This window comes from Crinia signifera, chromosome 9, assembly GCF_055691185.1.
Source record: "Crinia signifera chromosome 9, ASM5569118v1, whole genome shotgun sequence".
In the NCBI taxonomy this organism is placed as follows: Eukaryota; Metazoa; Chordata; class Amphibia; order Anura; family Myobatrachidae; genus Crinia; species Crinia signifera.
Genome location: NC_139225.1, coordinates 138,334,537 through 138,349,908, shown reverse-complemented (window position 1 = coordinate 138,349,908; position 15,372 = coordinate 138,334,537).

The following is a 15,372-nucleotide window of genomic DNA, read 5'->3' as shown; positions in this document are numbered from 1 at the left end:
TCTCCCTGCCTGTGAGACACTGAAGGCCCTTCGTGTTGAAATCAGAATGTTACGAGGCGTGCTTAATTTATGAATATCAGAGACTTTTTTCCTTTGGAAATAAAGCGCTGGAAATATGAGAATTTAAACATATTTTAGCTTTTCAAAAAAGAAAAAATCAGATGGTACTTGTTTACTAGCACGGCGCCCAGATTTTCTACGTACGGCACCATAAGGAAATCGCATCGCATGCGATTTTTTTTTGTAATGGTTATTTTTCCTTTTGCATTGTACCCCAGTATAACGCACCCCCCCCCACTATCCACGCCACCCCAAAGCGTGGTGAGCGGCGAAGGAACGCGGCCTCCGACTTTTTCATTACCCCACTATCCACATCGGCGTGGAGTTGATTTTATATAGTGTGACGAGCGGGCTCGGTGGCTCGCTGTGCTCACTACACTATGTAAAATCAACTCCACACCGACGTGGATAGTGGGGTAATGAAAAAGTTGGAGGTTGCGTTCCGCTGCGCTCGCCACGCTTCGGGGTGGTGTGGATAGTGGGGGGGGGGGGGGTTGCGTTAAACATAATTTTTTTAATGCATCCTATCTTTTACATGTATTCACTGACTTAGCCCATTAAAAAGATAGGATGCGATAAAAAATCGCATTGCATGCCACTAATGGCATGCGATGCGATTTTCTTACCCTGAATAGCCCACTACGTTAATGGAGTAGTGGGCTCCATGCTAGGCAACAAGTACCGATCAGATTCTAGATTTAATTTATGCACACATTACCCACGGAAGTTCATAGCTAATGTCTCATTGGTTGTTATAGACATTACCTTTATGTTTCCTTTTGATTAGATAGTTTAGTAATAATGGGCCAGATTCTCTAAGCTTCAAAAGTGATAAAATGGAGAGGGATAAACAACCAGCCAATCAGCTCCTGTCTGACATTTTTCAAACACAGTCTGTGAAATGGCAGGTAGGAGCTGATTGGCTGGCTTTTTGTCACTCTCTATATTATCACTTTTGAAGCTCAGAGATTCTGGCCCTCTATCCCTTAAAAGTTGGTAACTTTTCATAAGGTAGACGTCTACAGACTTTAATGGTACCACAGTCTTTTTTAGGTGCTAACAGAGCCTACCTGTTGGCAGGGCTGCAATTTTTCCAGATGGACAAAACCATGCTGCACTGCAGGTTGGGGCAGATTTAACATGTGCAGATTTGGGTGAGTATTTTTTTTCTGTGCAGGGTAAATACTGGCTGAAATTTAGATTTCAGTTTGAACACATCTCACCCAAGTCGGTACTTGTTTCCTAGAATGGCGCCAACGATTTCCATCGTATGGGCTCCTAAAAATCTCATCTCATCGCATCCCCCTGGAATATTGCGGCATGCGATGCGATGCAATTCGAGTTTTAATTGTACAAACACCCATGCCATGAGATGTGATGGGTGCTTACAATGAGATGTAACCCCCAGTATCCACGCCATCCTGAAGCGTGGCGAGCGGCGGCGGTACGCGTCCTCCGACCTTTTCATACCCCCACTAGCCACGTCGGCATGGAGTTGATTTAAGATAGTGTGGTGAGCGCAACGAGCCACCGAGCCCGAAACATGGTGAGGGTATGCGGATTACGAGCCCAAAGCGTGGCAAGCGCTACGAGCCCCGCGAGGGCACATGGATTACTTTACATGTATTCCGCGGCGCTCGCTGCGATCGCCACACTTCGGGCTCGGTGGCTCGCCACACTATCTACAATCAACTCCACGCCGACGTGGATATTGGGGGTTTGAAAAGGTCAGAGGATGCGTACCGCGGCCACTCGCCACGCTTCGGGATGGCGTGGATACTGGGGGTTACATCTCATTGTAAGCACCCATCACAACTCATGGCATGGGTGCTTGTACAATTAAAAATTGAATCGCATCACATCCCATTTTCTGTACAAGCATCACATTGCACGCATCGCACACCACTAAATAAGGTACACGATGCCATTCATTGGGCGCCGTGCTAGGAAACAAGTACCCCCAAATCTTACTCTCTCTGCACGTTACACTTACCTCACCTAGAGTGCACATGTGTTTGTACATCTGCAAATACTGCAGCCTAACAGCTCTGAATTAATGCATGTAAATCTAAAGTAGGCCTATAAAGTGGATTTAGCATGGGGCATGAAGAGAGAAAATGTCATGTAATGCTTTCCTGAATATGAATAATTTAAAAATAGAGCAGCAGATGAGTCCCATGGCAGACAGACAGAGTAAATCAAGTTTTATTACCTGAAGTCCCAGCACAATTGTTTTCTTGTATAAAACACGGATTTCAGCAACGAAGCAGACGCAGCTGTAGGCAGCGGACTTATATAGTGCAAGTGTTTACTAGGATGCCATCGAAATATAGTCAGATGAAAAAAGATGTTTATACGCTTGACAATTATATTTATTTTCAACCATTCTTTTTTGCAAAGAGCAATTATAATAAATTATAGATTACAGACTTTAAAGTTAGAAGACATGAAAATGGAGAAAATAGCAATTGTCTATAAAAAAAAAAAAGACTGGTTCCTCTCTGAATACATGTAGGCAATGTAAATGTATTTTGCAAATGTGATTATCCGATACGCATTTAAACAATATGCTGTATATAATACGCATTTAAACAATATGCTGTATATAATATTCATCTAACACTAAGGGTGGGTACACACTATGGGGGCAATTCAGATGTGATTGCTCAGGTCCAAATTCGCCCCCCCCCCCACAAATTTCCCCATGTGCAATCCCGGGATTTTGGGATTAGACTGTGCATGCCCGGCTGTTCCCGACCCGGTGTGTGGCCTGCGCCGCGTGATTCGGTCATAGATCACGCTGCAGCGTGGCATCCCCAGCATCTGGAATACGCCTCCTGTGTCATACCCGACGCGCCTTCCAGCCGCCGCGTCATTCCCGACGCCTGCCCCCGCACCACTGCCGCCTACCCCCACACCTCTGCCGCCTGCCCCCGCACCTCTGCCGCCTGCCCCCTCCACAGCTCCAAAAACGTAACTTATGTGGGGATACAGCGGCAATATTCTTTTAGGGATGCCAATCCCAGGATCCCCGGGATTGAGCATTTTTTAATCCCGATTCCCGGGATTGAAAAAATGCCCCGGGATTGGCATCCCTAGTGTGTACCCACTATGTCGGTAATGAGGAGTGCTCCTGCTGATCATGAAGGATAATCCCTGTCGTCTGACCATACAGTCAACTCTGACGCTATTGTCAGTGACTGCATGTTTGGTGGGGATCCTGGTGACATCACTGAACAATATTGCTGACAATATCATCCATTGTTTAACCCACAGATCTTTTTTTTTTTCCCAGAACCGCCGATATTGTTAGGGTGTACGGGGCAAAAAAACCTGTATTCAGTTAGTTGTGGTTAATACTAATGATCAGCCCTCAGTCTGCATTTAGCGTGGATTTGTGTCCGAGTCTGGAGCGGCTTAAACAGAAATTCTCAATAAATTCCATGATTTTAGGATCCAAAAAATGTGTTAGTCCATAACTCTGGGAAGTTACATTCCAGTTAATGGGTATTTTACCACACAAGGAAAAGATGTTGTATTTGAATAATCAAAGGCGTTAAAGTCCTAGGCTGCCAAACACTACCCAATGCGGTACACCATTATTATTATTATTATCAGATATTTATATAGCGCACACATATTCCGCAGCGCTTTACAGAGAATATTTGAACATTATATCCTATCCGCCGCGCACACAGTCTCATTAGGTCGTCGGATGTCTGGCAATTTCAGCCGGAAACAGGGTATCTATGCGTGTCACCGCTAGTAAAGCAAGATGGCCGTGCAGTTCACGGCTGTGCAGTATTAGCCGGAAATAGGATAACTATGCGGGTCACAGCTCGTAGAACAAGATGGCCGTGCGGTTCAAGACTATACATATAGTAGCCGCACACAAAGAGCAAAATAAGGACTGTAGTTATTTCCTTAATTACTTGATCAATCAAATCTATTATTAATAGACTAATTTGTGGCTATCTTGCTTTACCTCGGTTGATGTAAATTATACAGTGTGTACATCATGGTCAATAAAAGATGGCCGTGCGGGTCAATGATTTCAATGCTTGGAACGCATAGATGTTAATAGGTATATATTAATTAATAATAATAATGAAACTTCATTATATAAGTCCCCAGCCATCTTTCTAGATGCTGAAAGTCAGACAATTCTATATCGCACCGTTTGAGGACCCAGTGAATACGAACTCAAACCTTTTCTTGTTTAAATCGAGGTCGCACTTTTTTTTTCTTTTTTCTTTTTCTCTTTCCCTCTTTTTATCCTTGAAATGCAAAATGTCTTTTGTATACTTACATGTTTTTTATTCTTCTTTTAGATCATTTCAATATATGGAGCAAGTTGATTGCTCATAAATGGAGATGTTATGTCATCTGTTTTACCTGGAAGTATCTATAACCCTATTAACTCTTAAATGTTACTGTTGGATATCGAATTGTCTGACTCTCGGTGTCTAGAAAGATTGCCGGATCTTATATAATGAAGTTTCATTATTATTATTATTATTATTATTATTATTATTATTATTATTATTATTTTTATTATTAATACATTATAATTATTATAATATTAATGGTCTTTCTGGCTGGGCAGCTCTATGAAGAACTTTTGACTTTTAAGAGGTCACTAAGGCCACTGTTTTAGAAAGGGCCTCATAGTTCTTAGCCATTCAAGAGATGCTGAAGGCCATAACCTCTAAGGGGGTCCCTAAAGTCACAGCCTCAAGGGCCTCAAGTGAGGTCACTGGTGCCATTACCCCAGTGAAGCACGCAAGCCAGTCAGTGCAAAAGGCCAAGCCCATAGCTATTACCGCTGGGTGTGCTCTTTTGTCTCCCTCTAACAGATATGTTCCTGGATAATTAGCTTCTAGAGCAGTGGAATCCAGGTTTGATTCTTTCTCAGATTCCGATTCAGAATTTGTGTCTGAGATTGATGGTTATCCAGTGTTTACAGGCCATGTGGTTTATGAAGAAGCCTGTTTTAAACCAGGGACCTCTTCTCTTACCAAACATTCCAAGAGAAGGAAAAAGAAGAAGAAGCACTGACCTTTTGCCTTGTCCTGTTGTCACATGCATTTGTCTGGTCGTGTTGTGTCCTAGGGCCACCTTCAAGAGGTGGGCACTGTTACAAGCTGCAGCCACAGCTTGTTCCTGTTTTTAGTGTGTTGATTAGTACCCGCATGCCAGGGTTGGTATTCTCCATGTTGTGGAGAACCTGGTATTGGGGTCCCTTGACCCCTCCTCAAGGGGGGGGGGGGTACTGTTAGGAGTCATCAGTTATGACTCCTATCTGTGTTGCTTGTCATGGGTTATTTCTGCCTGTTTTTGGGAATTTACTCTCTGGCATCCAGTGGTCAGCCTGTGCTATTTCAGCCTAGTCATTTGTGTATTGAGTATGCACAAGTGTGTTTTCATCAAGACTGCTGGCCTGAATGGTGCACAGCTGCCCTAATCACCTGAGGCCTTCTTAAGGCATCCTCACGTGCTCAGCCCTGCCAGTTATAATCTCACAGTCTGAGCTCATAGTCCTGTGCTGTGTGCATGCTTGTCAGTCATAGCTCCTGGTTCTTGCCTTGTTCCAGCTCACCAGTTTGTGGAAGCATTTGGTCTCCTGGCCCTAGCTGTGCCTGATCTCCAGAGTCTATCCTGGTTCCTGGATATCCTGCCTGTCAGTCCTGTCTGGTCCTGTGCCTTCAGGTTCTCTCAGCATTCTCCAGTCTGCCTGCAGCTAATTCAGGGGTTACCCTGCTGTATCCTCTGTTGAGCTCGTTATATTTCTTTATTGGTCCCCCCTATTCATGGTTGCGCCCAATCTGTGTGCTATTCCATCCTAATCACCAGTGTGTCCTATTTCCATTGTGTGTCATCTCTTGAGTATTGTTACTCCCCTGGGGCTTCTGGGATTTCCCAGTCTCTTGCAGGGTTTTAGTTAGCTTGTCCCCTTGCTATCTTCCGCCCTTGACAGACGTGTTGTCAAAACATAAGACCTGACTGCAATGGAGTCTGGGCGGACCTAATTCGCCCTTACAGCCGGGGTGATTAAAGGTGAAGACTAGCTCTGCACGCGTCCGTCAACCCCAGTCTGAGGCAACGGAGTCAGGTGTTGGCGTGGATACTCCCAGAGCCCTAACATTATAGCTGGCCCACAAATATTTCTGGAGCTGTCCTTGTCTTGTCCAGTCCTGTCTTGTTCCGTCTAGTTCAGTCAAGCCTATTGCTGGAGTATAGCTGCTTGATTCCTGCTCCACATGATTCAGTCCAGTTTTATGGTTCCAGTCAGAGTATGGAGGGGGATTCTGCTATAGTCCTGACAGGCAGACTGAAATATTATGAGGACATGCAGAACTTCATATTACAAGCCTTCCTGGGGCTGTTTATCAGAGTAGATACTCTGCAGCAGCAAACATCTACTAAAGGAGAAAAGTTTTTTGACAAATCAAAATTTTGCCAATCATGCAAACAGGTAATGGCACCTTTAAGAATGACTGCTCTCCACCTTCTGTGTTTGCCAGTAATCAGAGTCCTGTTTAGTTCTGTTTAGTTGTTAGTGCAGTTCTATTGTGCCTGCTCCAGAGTGTTCCCGGTCCCAGCACCTTGTATCCAGCATCCCTGGACCCTGTCTTGCCTGTGTCTAGTATGTGTTCCTGGCTTCCCTTCAGTGCACCCTGCCTGTTGGTTCCTGTACCAGTTTGAGACTTCATCTGTGGTCCAGTCATCTCCCAGATAAGTCCGGGGTTCTCCGTGCATTTGCTTCTTGTATTTATTTGTATTCCATCTTTTGTGCATTGTTGCATTCACATATATTCATATATCACCTCTGTGTGCACTTGCAGTTCCACCGAATTACACCGCTACTGTGTGTTAACTCCTATCAGTTGGAGTTACCCTGATATTCTATAGCATCTGGTATCGGTCCTTCCCCCCTGGGCCTCCTCAGGGTGGTTCCAGCCTGTCCATACTTGGGTTAGTTGGCTTCCCTCTTGCACCCGGTCCGCCTCAGTAAACACGTTGTCCATCTCAAGACCTGACTGCAATGGAGTCTGGGCGGACCTAATTCGCCCTTACAGCCGGGGTGGTTAAAGGTGAAAACTAGCACCGCACGTGTTTGCTGACTGCTGGCTGGGGTAATAGAGTTAGAGGGCAGGTCTGGTTTCACCTCTGCTGGCCCTGACATTGATGTTCAAACCAAATGGAAAACATGGGGATACAGAAAAAAACTGTATATGGTGAAGCCAGTGTTTAATTACAAACAAAGTGAGTACATAAAAACAACGGGTACAGTAACATGAAATCCGCAAATTCAGGTGACCGTAAACAGAGGGAGCAATTACCAGCATGGGTATAGAACTGGTTTTTAGGCAGTTCTGATAGCGTAATATAATCACAAGTCCAACTTCCAAATAGGGCCCAAATGGAAGCCGGAACCAAGTGAAACTCCATGTCCTCCTGGTATGTCCAAAGGTGCTACAAAACTACTGCCAGGCAGCAGTTTTGTGGCACCTTTGGACATACCAATCCTATAGCACCAAGTCCCAGTATGCGGGTGAGACCTGCTGGGACTAGTAGTTCGACTGTAAAAAGCAATGTTTTTTATTTATTTTCACACACATTAGCTCGGCGTCCACCACCTAGGGATGCCGGGGACAGCCCCGGGCTTCATCTGAACGGGTGAAGCCTGGGGGGGGGGGGCTTTATTGAGGGGGTCCTCACTCTTCTAGGTACCACGTCCAGGGCTGTCCCGCCATGGTGCACATGGTATGGCTGGGCAGGTTTCAGAAATACGGGGGACCCCTATGCTTTTTGTCCCCTGTATTTTTGGAACCAGGTCTGGCACAATGAGCACAGGCTAGTTATGCTCAGGAGGGGGGACCCCATGCTATTTTTTTTATTAAATATATGTCTTAAAAAATTGCTCATGTCTAAAAAAATCACACGTTACCATTACTTATTATTGCACATATAAAAATCGCACATTTTCGATACTAAAAACTAGAGATGAACGGTTCGGATTTCGTGGAATCCGAACAGTTCCGAACATCCCTGGCCCGAGTGCCGAACGCGGAAATCTGGCATTGGATTCTCGCTAGACGCTGAGTCTATAAAAGCTTAGCGTCCCGAGAATTTGGCTCTGCTTGTGCCCAGCGGAAGAACTTGTGCTGCATGCAGGAGGCAGAGCATGGGGTGGAATCATCAATCACTTGTCATCATTGTCAGTCTGTCAGGTCAATTCAATTAGTGTGCAGAGGGGTGTTGTGCAGAGGGGTGCAGTGCAGACTACTGCAGACAGACAGAGGGGTATTGTGCTGTGCAGATTTAGAGGAGTGTTGTGCAGAGCAGAGTTAAAGGCGGAGAAACGCGTTTTTGAGTGAGCCCCACTGTGCTAGTCCTGCATTTACAAGCTACACAGCGCGTGTCTGAATTACAAATACCCAATTGGGTGGTCTCAGCAAGAGCAACACTTCCAACACAAAGATTTCCGGATTACAGATCTGGTAAAAGTTTGGAGAGACTGACCCCTATTCCATTCATCCAAAAAGCGCATTACCCATCAGGGTTTGAAACCCGTCTGCAGGACTGGTAATTATATAACAACCATTGCCTCCATTAGAACTCTATGATTACACAGCCTCATATATTGTTGTCTAAAAGCCGCAATCTTTTATATCCTTATATGTTATATGTTATATGTCTTGTTTGTCTGATTAGTGGGCAAAATTGATATATAGGGGGAAATTTACTAAGATGATTTAGTAGAAAAAAATCGTATTTTCCTACGAAAAAACGGTGTATACGTATTTTTGGCATTTACTATGCCAAAAAAACGTATTTTCGTATTCATAATGATGGGACATTCGTATTTGTATTTACAAATATGAATGTCTACACCATTGATAGAATACGACAGGAATCACCATTCAAAAGAATGGTGGTTCCTGATTTACTAAACATATTGATAATATGGCTGCTAATTGGTGTGAAACTGCCACAAATATACGGCAGGAAAATACACTTTATTTTCCTGTCATATTTGGCAGAAGCCTGCACGGATCAATCAGATCCTGGCAGGCTTTAGTGTTAAAAAAATATAAAATAAATAAATTAATGAAAAAAATCAGTGTGGGGTCCCCCCCACAGCCGTAACCAGCACCAGGCTGAAAGAGCGCGGCCGGTAATAAAAAATCAGGGAACCCGACAAATAGGGGTTCCCCGACTTTTAACAACCAGCCGCAGGCTCCAGGTCCGGGGCTGCTTCCCAAAATACGGGGGACAAAATGACTAGGGGTCCCCCGTATTTTAAGAACCAGCCCCAGGCACAACCAGCCAGCAGGGTAATGCCACAGCCGGGGGACACTTATTATATAAGGTCCCGCGGCCAAAGCATTAACCCTACCGACCAGTCAGCCTGGCCAGGGGTCCTGGGGGAGTGGGGACCCCCCAATAAAGGGGTCCCCCTCCTCCAGAACTTACCTGACCAGGCTGAAGCCTGGTGCTGTCCCCAATGGCCCTGTGCGGTGGCCACCGGGCTGATAAAATGGTGTAAAAAAATAAATAAAAACTATTGTCTTATACCGTGGAACTATGAGTCCCAGCAAGCCTCTCCCGCATGCTGGATCCGTTGTAATCCAAAGGGGTACCTGTGGAAGGAAATCCTACTCACCTGGTCCTCTGGTGACCATCCCGGCATCTTCTCTTCAAGTCGCGCTGCTCCTGGCTGCAGTGGTACCCGCTCCGTTCGGACAATGGAAACTGAGACCCAGAGATATTCATATTTCCCCGCCTCTACTCAGAATGATTTCTATTGGCCGCTAGGCCAATAGAAAGGTAAGTATAGATAGGTAAGTATCAGTGTGTTTGTGTAATGTATGTATTAAACTTTTATTTTTCTGGGGTGTCAGTGTGTTTATTTAACTATTTCTTGTACTGTGGAACTACAAGACCCAGCAGGCCCTTTAATGCCCGCATGCTGGGACTTGTGGTTCTCCAAGTCCCAGCATGCGGGGGAGCCTTGCTGGGACTCATAGTTCCACAGTATAAGACAATAGTTTTTAATCTTTTTTTTTTTACACCATTTTATCAGCCCGGTGGCCACCGCACAGGGCCACCGGGGACAGCACCAGGCTTCAGCCTGGTCAGGTAAGTTCTGGAGGGGCGGACCCCTTTATTGGGGGGTTCCCCACTCCCCCAGGACCCCTGGCCAGGCTGACTGGTCGGTAGGGTTAATGCTTTGGCCGCAGGACCTTATATAATAAGTGTCCCCCGGCTGTGGCATTACCCTGCTGGCTGGTTGTGCCTGGGGCTGGTTCTTAAAATATGGGGGACCCCTAGTTATTTTGCCCCCCGTATTTTTGGAACCAGCCCAGTACCTGGAGCCTGGGGCTGGTTGTTAAACGTCGGAGAACCCCTATTTGTCGGGTTCCCTGATTTTTAATTACCGGCCCCGGCTCTTTCAGCCTGGTGCTGGTTACAGCTGTGGGGGGGACCCCATGCCGTTTTTTTTATTTATTTATATTTATTTATATTTTTTTTACACCTTGCAGCCTGCACGGATCTGACCGATCCGTGCAGACTGCCTGTAGGAATTCGTATTAGCGGACGTATATACGGCCAGCTAATACAAATTAATACGACATCGGAGGGTTACAAAGCTGTCATATATGACTGCTTTGTAAATCCCCCTCCGGAACATGACTTTGCATACGAGGTATGCAGTCGTATTCATTCGTAGCAAGAATACGAATTCAATTATTTGTATTCGTATTGTTAGTAAATTTCCCCGATATTGTATATGATTTATTTAATGTATGTTTTTAATAAATGTAATTTTTTGGTATATAATCAGTATGGACATTTAAATTACTGAACAGGACTGCGCTTCTTAAAGTGACAGACACCTGTTTGGTTTATGTCATTATCCTCCATTTCTATTTCTAAAAGGGCACACACCCTAGATAAGAAGCAGCAAATCCTGCACAGTCAAAAAAAGTGTCATTTGAGATTGTTTACTAAATTTTTTGTTCTGCATATATGCATAGATTATAAATTAATTATTGAAGGTTAAGATCTAGCACGATTAACGCTTCTGAGTGACCCTAGGGCCACTACTCTTTCTTTTTGTGCAGTGCAGACTTGAGGGGTTTTTGCAGTGTACATGAACTACAGATTTCACGAGGAAGACCTTTCCCATCAATTCCATAGCAAAACACATACATCGCTCATGAAGGATTCCAGCAGTGATGAACTGATATTGTGTGATGATGATGACTCCAAGGATGTACATACTGATGAGAGTGAAGATTTGGATTGCGAATGATGACATCAGTCAGTCTGTACCTTATTGTGGGGGCCCAAACGAACCAGTCATTTCAGTCACAGGTTTGGCAGTCCCTCTGGCTGAAATGACTGGCTTGTCAAGTGCTCAATATCCTATTTACAACCTAAGGGTGGGTGGTTGGGCAAAGGGACAATTCCAGCTTGCGCCTCTTCTTTTTCTTGAGATTCTTCTTCTTATATGATGCGCTATTTTGAGCATTGCTTCTTTTATTGTGGGGGCCCAAACGAACCAGTCATTTGTCACAGGTCTGGCTGAAATGACTGGTTTGTCAAGTGCGCAACGTCCTATTACAACCTAAGGGTGGGTTGGCGGGCTCAGGGACAATTCCATCTTGCACCTTTTTTTGCCATTCTGTGCTTTTTGAGGCCTACTTTTTCAAACTGCCATGCTGTCTGCTGCTGCTGCAGTGACACTCCTAAATGAGCCACGTGTTTGTGCCGCACACTTGTGTGGCTTAGCATAGTCATCCAGCTACCTCTGTCCAACTTACAAATAGATCCCTCATATGCAGATTCACTGACACACCCCCATATACTAAAAGGGATATAAGGAAAGGGGGGGTGGTTATGTCTGGTCAGTAGGTTCCATTCCTTTGGAGCTCTGCAGTGCAGATATTGCATTGCTGCACGAATTGCCCGATAGGGGTCTTATTGGGTGTTAAACTGACATGTACGATTAGGAAGGAAGCCCCCAGTTTTTGAACATGTATAAATCTCCAACCCAGAAGTAAAAGTGGTCCTAGAGAGTTGTGGAACTTTATTCCATCTGCAACCTAATTACCCCCCTCCCCTCCACCCATTAGGTAATGTATTGAGAGATGACTGGTAATAAAGACAGAGCCGAGCAATATGTTTATTATATGGTCACCTTTCGTTATAAAATTAAATTATTATATGAATGATGCACTATTTTTTTTTTGGGGGGGGGGGGGTCATTGCTTCTTTTATTGTGGGTTGGCCCAGTGGCAATTCCATCTTGCACCTCCTTTTTGCCATTATGTGCTTTTTGGGGCTTAGTTTTTTTTAGTGGGCTTATTGGGTATTAAACTGACAAAAACAGATACACACTTTCAGAACAAGTCAGTGCAGCACGCAACGCCCACTGCTCCTCGGCTGCACATCGTAAACACAATCAAGCCAGATAGGGGGAGAGGGGTGTTAAACTGATGCTTTTTGGTGCCTAGACTTTCAAACTACCATCCTGTCTGCCGCTGCAGTGTCACTCCTATATGAGCCACGTGTTTGTGCCGCACACTTGTGTGGCTTAGCATAGTTATCCAGCTACCTTGGTGCAACCATTTGCCATAAAAACAATATTGTGAGGTGTAAAGTGGTCAAAATTGTCTGTAAAGGGCTGGAAATGAATGCTATTGAGGTTACTATTACTCTACGGGCAAGAAAATGCAAAAATTACGTGAGTTGGCGTTTTTTGACTATTTTTCAAAGAAAAATCCAAATCCAAAGCTTTTCACAGCCGCTCGACAAAGCGAAATCCAAATCCCGGTGACGAATCCAAATACCAATCCAAGGCCCCGGTGCTCATCCCTACTAAAAACCACACTTTTTCCTTACTAAAACTTGCACTAAATCGCATGTGAATTCTGACTTTGTCTAAAAAAATCGCACCCTATTACTTTTGCGAATTTTTGAAATAATGTACGATTTTTTTTCACATTTGATTTAGTGCAATTTTAAAACATGACTAAAATTGCACCCTAATGCCCATAGTGTTTTAGTTGCAAGAATGCCAAGGGAAAGGGTTGTACCACGGCATAACTTTCAAAATCTTGTGGTAAATTCAAATTAGACTGTAAGTTGTTGAAGTTCAACTAGTCCTATACTTTTTCAGAATCAGAATCAAAATTTTATCATTGCCAAGTGTATCAAGTAATAAGTTTCCATTTAACCACAACTTCATAATGTACCACATACAACATGACAACATGACTAAAAACAGGCACATCAACAATAACATAAATATTTTAAATAAAACAACAAATCTTAACCCCTTCCCGACATTTGACGTACATGTACGTCATGGTCGGGAAGTACTTCCCGACATTTGACGTACATGTACGTCATGACTTCTAACTGTCACTGCGTCTAGAGACGCAGTGACAGTTAGGTGATGTCTGCTGTCTCTGACAGCAGACATCCCCCCTCGCCGCCCAGGGGGGGCAGGGGTGCCCCCCCCGGTCGGCGATCGCTGTGATTGGCTGTTCAAATCTGAACAGCCATTCACAGCGTTTCCTGTGTTACCGGCGGCTAAGCCGCTCGGTAACACAGGGATCGGTGGTGATCGGTGCTGTCAAGTACAGCACCGATCACCACCGATGTGCAGCCCCCCCTCGAACCCGCCGGGCACTCACCCGGCAGCAGCAGCAGCTCCCCCGGCTCCCCCGGAGCGTCTGGAGCGCACGCAGCGCTGCCCTCCTCCCCCCTCCCCCCCGCAGCAGCAGCAGCAACAAGCTGCAGAAAAAGTTAAAAATCAAATATATGCACTGAAAAAATATATTTATATATATATATATATATATATATATATATACACACACATATATATATATATATATGTGTGTGTATATATATGTATATATATATATATATATATATACACACATATATATATATATGTGTGTGTGTGTGTATATACCGCACCGATTACCACCGATCGCCAGCCCCCCCCCTCCCACCCGGCAGCCCCCCTCCCTCCCACCCACCCGGCTGCCGCAGCGCCAGCACCCCTCCCACCCCCCCGCCAGCCGCAGCGCCAGCCCCCCTCCCAAAGCTGGTGACTAAAATGGGGTCACTTGTGGGGGGGTTCCACTTTATTGGTGCTTCGGGGGTCTTGCTAATGCGACATAGCACCCACCATTCATTCCACCACCAAAAATCACTCCTTCCCTTCTGAGTCCTGCCATGCACCCAACTGGTATTTTTTGGTCACACGTGAGGCATTGCCGTACTCGGGAGAAATTGGGGCACAGATTTTGGGGTGCTTTGTCTCCTTCATTCCTTGTGAAAATAAAAAATTTTGAGCCAGAACTGCATTTTTCTGTAAAAAATTACATTTTTTTACACAAAAATGCAGATCTGGCTCAAAATTTTTCATTTTCACAAGGAATGAAGGAGACAAAGCACCCCAAAATCTGTGCCCCAATTTCTCCCGAGTACGGCAATGCCTCATGTGTGACCAAAAAATACCAGTTGGGTGCATGGCAGGACTCAGAAGGGAAGGAGTGATTTTTGGATTTTGCAGCACAGATTCTGGTTGAATGACCCCCGAAACACCCATACAGTGGAACCCCCCCACAAGTGACCCCATTTTGCAAACTACACCCTTCAGGGAATTCATCAAGGGGTATAGTGTACATTTCAAACCCCCCGGGGTTTCACCAATTTTGATACAACTGAGCTGTGAAAATGAAAAATTAATTTTTTTCATTTTCACTGCCCAGTTGTACCACAATTGGTGAAACCCCTGGGGGTTTGAAATGTACACTATACCCCTAGATGAATTCCCTGAAGGGTGTAGTTTGCAAAATGGGGTCACTTGTGGGGGGGTACCTAACTTTTAGCATCTTATGGTGCCTAGAAACCTACATTGTGCCTAAAAAATAATCTCATAAAAAGGAGGCTCCAAAATCAAGTAGGTGCTCCTTCTATTATGAAGCCTGTGGTTTGGTCACCGTGCACACTAGGGCCACATATAGGATATTTATGAAAACCAAAGAATTGGGGGAATCAATTTTTAGTCACATTTCTCTAGTAAAATCTACTGTGTTCCTTAGAAAAATGTATTAAAATTGCAAATCTGCAAAAAAAATGAAATTTTGAAATTTCACCTACACTTTCTTTTAATTCCTGTGAAACACCTAAAGGGTTAACAAACTTCCAAAATGCTGTTTTGAATACTGTGAGGGGTGCAGTTTTTGAAATGGCATCATTTATGGGGGTGTCTCACATACA